The following is a 6,000-nucleotide window of genomic DNA, read 5'->3' as shown; positions in this document are numbered from 1 at the left end:
TTGTTTTTTCCCCACAGGTCTTCTTTGATATTTGGTTCAACTTATTCTAGTCTTTAAAATTGCCCAGCTTGAGTTACCAAATTGGGCCAGGGACTCACTAATGGGGTGCAGATTTTCTCCCAGGAGTTAGTGTAGAGAGAACCAAAAGCAGTTTTTGTCCATGCAATTTCCAGACCTGCCAGCAGATGGTGTTCATTGATGTACCTTCCGTGGAGGTGTTTCAATCTCCATTTTCCCATGTTTTGTTCTGGCCAGAGCTGAAATTCAAAGCAAGCTCTGCTGGCCAAACTCACTAAAGAAAAGCCTGCCCCACTCCCCTTCCCTTTTCCCTTGAGACAGGGAGAAAGATGTCTGTTCCCCTCTCAGTCAGCTTCAGTGAGCAAGGGGTTTTACCCCAGCTTAATATCTTGGGGTTGGGGTTGAGGAGCCCTTCCTGGCCATCAGGGAGGTTTGGTAACTCACATTTGTTGTTTCAGATTTTTCATCTCGGTCCCTCACCCTCCTAGAAGTTGTGTAGTACTGCTTTGGTCTTCTGGTCCCCAAAGCAGGTCCCTTGGAGAACTTTTGGCTCTTTCTCCATTGTTTTTGTGAGGTGAGCCCTGGCTGCCTATTCTGATGACATCTTCCCAGAATTCCCATTTAATCTCTTTTATTGGCTTTAGGAATGGGATTGGGTACAAGAAGTGAGTTATTCAACTTAGATGCAAAATTTAAGGGTGCCTCCAAAAACTTTGTAAACAATATAAATAATATTTATTGCAATATTTTAAAAATCAAAATTAATGCAAAAAATCCATGATTAGTAAAATATCAAATTTAAAAATGAAAGTAGGATTTCAGATTTTTCCTTTTTCCTAAGGCTCCAGTATAGCTCAACATAGGATTTTATTGCCTGTGGGTCACATTTTTCTGCTTTTTTGTGAGTGTATTTTGTATTTTATACTGGGCATTGTGGATGATACATTGAAAAGACTCTGGATTCTGTTATCTTCCACTGGGGAATGTTGAGTTTTATTCTAGAAGGCAGTTAAATTACTTGCAGTTCACTTTGATCCTGTGGAGTCAAGATTTTAGAATGATTGTATTTCAGTTTTTTCTTAGTCCTAGAAGGGTGTGGCCCTTAGTTCTGAGATGTGGTCCCTACTTCTAAGGTATAGCCCTTCTGGCATTTCAGTGGAAAGTCTGAGGTATTTACCAAATCTCTCTAACTTGTTAGACTTGAATTAAAACTCTGTTTCTCATGACCCAACCATAAGAAGTTTACAAGAGATTCATCTTAAATTGACAAAAGTAGTTTGCGAGTGAAAGGCTGGGAAAAATATACCATGCAAATAGTAACCAAAATAAAGCTATTCTGTTATGAGTGACAACTGTTACTGATAATGGGGTCATTTCAACAAGAAGATATAATAATCATATATACGTATGCACCTAACAGCAGAGACCTAAAATATATGAAGCAAATATTTTCAGATTTGAAGGGAGAAATAAACTGTTCTACATTACTAGTAGGAGACTTCAATACATAACTTTCAATAATGGTTAGAACATTTAGATAGAAGATAACTAAGGAAATAAAAACCTTGAATAATTTTATAAATCCAGTAGACCTCACAGACATATAGAGAACACTTCACCCAATAAGAAGAATACACATTCTTCTTTAGTGCACATGGATAATTCTTGAATAGACCATATGTTAGGCCACAAAACAAGTCTCAATAAATTTTAAAAGATTGAAATCGTACAGTCACTTCTCTGATCGCAATGGAATGAAGCTAGAAATCAGTAACAGAGGGGGAACTGGAAAAAATACACTATTATGTGAAAATTATGCAACAACATTCTTAAACAACCAATGGGTCAAAGAAGAAATTACAAGGAAAATTAGGAAATATTTGAAGGCAAATGAAAATGAAAACATAGCATAACAAAATTTAAAGGTATTGCTGAGAAGAAAATTTATAACTTTACATGTTAATTAAAAAAGAAGAAAACCCTTACCTCACAAATGGAGGATCTAGTAAAATAACAGCAAACTAAATCCAAAGCCAGAAGAAGGAAGGATATAATAAAGATTTAGAGTAGAGATAAATGAAATAGAGAATTTTAAAAACCCAATAGACTCCACAAAACCAAAAGTTAATTTTTTTAAAAGATCAATAAAATTAACAAACTTTTAGCTAGGGCTAGACTGATAAAGAGAAAGAGAGAACTGATGCAAATAACTAAAATTAGAAATGAAAGGGGGGATTCACTACCTACTCCCAGAAATAAAGGGATTATCAGAGAATGTCATAAATGATATGCCAACAAAATAGATATCCTAGATGAAATGGACAAATTTCCAGAAATGCAAACTACCTGCTTTGTTTTTTTTTTTTAAAGATTTATTTATTTCTCTCTCTCCCTCCCCTCCCCCACCCTGGTTGTCTGTTTTCTGTGTCCATATTTTGCGTCGTCTTTGTCCGCTTCTGTTGTCAGTGGCACAGGAATCTGTGTTTCTTTTTGTTGCGTCATCTTGTTGTGTCAGCTCTCTGTGTGTGCGGCACCATTCCTGGGCAGGCTGCACTTTCCTCCATGCTGGGCGGCTCTCCTTATGGGGCGCACTCATTGCGCCGTTGGGCTCCCCTATGAGGGGGATACCCCTATGAGGTGGACACCCCTATGAGGCGGACACCCCTACGAGGCGGACACCCTTACGAGGCGGACACCCCTGTGTGGCAGGGCACTCCTTGCGCGCATCAGCACTGCGCATGGGTCAGCTCCACACAGGTCAAGGAGGCCCAGGGTTTGAACTGTGGACCTCCCATGTGATAGGCAGATGCCCTATCAATTGGGCCAAGTCCGCCTCCCCTTCAGAAAGCTAAGCCACTTTGCTATTTGAGATTTCAAGTTCTGTATTTTTGAATGTGTCCAGTAGAGGGCACAGCATTCAGTACTTTGTGCATCCTAACTGGAGAGCAGTGGAACAATACAGTGTTTTCTGATAAAAACCATTCAAGCACTAGGAGAGGCAAGACTTAAGCGATAGAGTAGGTGGAAAAGAAAGCTCCTGTAGGTCATTACAAAGTATGAAAAAAAAATCCTTCAAATTTAGGTATCACCACACACTAGCTCTTTGGAATACTCACCTGCTACAAATCAACTGTACAGGCCTAAAATCATTGAATCATTCTCTGGTCTCTGAGATGTCCACCAAAGCTGTGTACTGCTTTTCCATGAAATATAATTGTTGGGAAGTGGCTGCCCAGTTAGGGACTTCATTTCTTACACTCCAAACATCTAGATTGGACCACTTTTCCAACTTCTGGCCAGTGGAATTGGATGGAAAGGATTTATGCCAGTTTCAGGTTAGGTCAATGAAATACTCCCATGGTATTCAGCAAAAGCTCTCCCCCCGCCCCCCAAGCTGCTGGTGGATGTTCACAGCAATCTCGGAGAGCAAGTGCCACCCATATCAGAGAGGCTACATCATTTGGATCCCTAAGCAACTACATGGAATAGGACCATCACCCCTCTGCCATGGAAATGGAACTTCACATGAGCTATGAGCAAGAAATAAACTTTATGTAAAGGCACTGAGATTCGGGGGTTTATCTGTTATGACACCTAATAGTCACTTTAGGCAGTGACCTCTAACTAGAATTATTAAGTTTAATCTCCACTTATAAGAGTTAAAACAGAGCTTATGGAGAGGGCAGCACACCATAAAATCAAAGGTCCACAGCATGTCTACTTCATCAAGCAAACAGTCTTATCTTTCAAACTGTAGTGTGGACAGCAGTTGCCTCCCTCTCCTCACAGAACACACTGAGAAGAGAAAATTAGAGTATTCACATTTTATTACTTACAAAATATTGCCTCAAAATATAAACTACTTCATGGACCCAAATTCTCTGCAATTACTACCTCATATGAACCTTAATATAATCTGTTTTCTGGAAGAAACTATTAACTAACACCTGTTAAAATTCTTTGCACAGAGAAGAAACTTTTCCTGCACTTGTTTTGTCAACTTCCAGATGAATAAAACTAAGATCTCTTTTTATTTCTTTCAAAAACATAATTTATTACATAACATTTACAACTTGGAAAAGAATCCTAGAATATTTTCATGAATAATAATTAGTAATGTTCATATGGTGGGCTGTAAAGAAGGGCCCCCTTTTCTCTGCTGGGTGTGTAGGACAGTGGGACTTATTCATGAGTTTGTCATATGGAAGTTGGTCAACTCTTCCCACTTACTCTAAGGGCTCCCAGGGGTTGTTCTTGTGTTTGGAAAGAAGCAGGTACCAAAGCAATTTGCTGTATTTTGATTTTCTTTGTTTTAGAGCTGTTTTTTTTTTTTGCAAATGCTACCCCTAGGGCAATGAATTAATGTGCATATACTAGTGAGCATGCATGTCTGTACCAGTCTGTCTGAGGACAGCCTGAACACTGAAAAAGGACATGCATTATCTCATTGTTCCAGAGCTTGCGCTGCCCACACAGAGGTCTCTTACAGAACATCACAGGAGAACAGTCAAATTGCAGCTGCATGGGGCAAAGGAGTGCCAGCTGTGTGCATTCATAGATTTATTATTTGGTCTTGGAGGGTGAAGAAAGGCTTCTGAACCTCTGGGTGGTGGTGGTGGGACAGTGCTCTTGGAGGCAGTGTGTGCATGTGTATGTGCTGACTGTTTCTGCCACTCCCTTTCCAAGACTAAGAAATACCAAGAATCATGACTTAGGGTGGCAGGTGGTGGTAAGTGTGGTCCTTGAATTTCTCCACAGGAAAACAGAGAGAGGAACAGGCCAAGAGGACCATGGAAGGCCTAGTTTGTCACAGCCCTACTTGATCCTCATCAGATATGTTAGTTTGCTCCCCCAAATCAGGAAGTCTGCAGAGATCTGTTGTCCTGGGAGAAGGTACTGATAGAGTTCTCTGTTGTGTACATACAGGATGTAAGAAAACATGGCTGTGCACAACCCAGAGATGAGGAAGACTTGGCTGTGGCCAGTCAGATGAGAGGAAGAAAAGTACAATGAGAGCAGGCTTTAGAATCCAATAGACCTGGGTTCAGACCCTACCCAGTTCTGCCACTATGCTATCTGCATGTCCTCAGACAAGGTATGATACCTCTCTGATACACTCTATCTACAACTGGGGTCCAATACTCAGCACACAGGACTCCTTTGATGATTAAATTAAATAAGGTATCTGGTACAGATGGCAGCATTTAATAAAGGGCAGCTAATAAAGGACAGCTGAGGAAGCTCTTGTGTCACTGTTAGTGGAACTTGGAAGCAGTGATTCTAATATCCCAATTGTTTGGGCCCTAAAAGAATAATAAACTTCCTCATTTTAGCACTGTCTTTCTTTGGAGTCTTCCTTACTAAGTTATTTTAAATTCTGGTACATTCTAGGAAAAGAATTCTAAAATCAAAATTTAACACCATTTTAGTACAGCAGATGTCCCTGGCTCTGGGTTGGGGGTAGAGTGGCTAGCAGAGGTGAAGCTGTGGAATTACAGCATAAGTTAGAGGGAAATAGCAATGGGCAATGCCCAGACTGGGACAGTTGTACTGAGATTGGAGAGAATAGGAAGTAGAGGAAGCCATGTTGCATAAATCTTTATGCCCCAACCAAGATGGTAGAGTGAAATGCTCCAGGGCTCTGTTCCTTCACAAAAGCTTTGAACAATCAGTAAGAATTATCAGAAACATTTTCTGAAACTCTGGAAAACAAAGGATTTTAGTAACATGGTAAGCACTGAATCAAGAAAAGGGCATCTTAAAAACAGTAGGAAAACCTTGTGGCACCCTTGATGGCCCATCCCTCACTCCCTTACTGGCTTGGTGAGGCAATGGCCTGTGCTCTCAATGTAGCTACCTGGTTCAGTTCCAGTGTGAGGAGAGCAATCTTTGTGCACATACATGGGTGAGACATGTCAGTGCCCATCTGTCTGAGGGCATCCTGAATGAATAAAGTACACACATTACAGCCCACTGTCCAGA

Source organism: Dasypus novemcinctus, chromosome 6 (genome assembly GCF_030445035.2).
Source record: "Dasypus novemcinctus isolate mDasNov1 chromosome 6, mDasNov1.1.hap2, whole genome shotgun sequence".
Classification (NCBI taxonomy): Eukaryota; Metazoa; Chordata; class Mammalia; order Cingulata; family Dasypodidae; genus Dasypus; species Dasypus novemcinctus.
The sequence above is the reverse complement of the archived record's forward strand: the minus strand, read 5'-3'. Positions refer to the sequence as shown.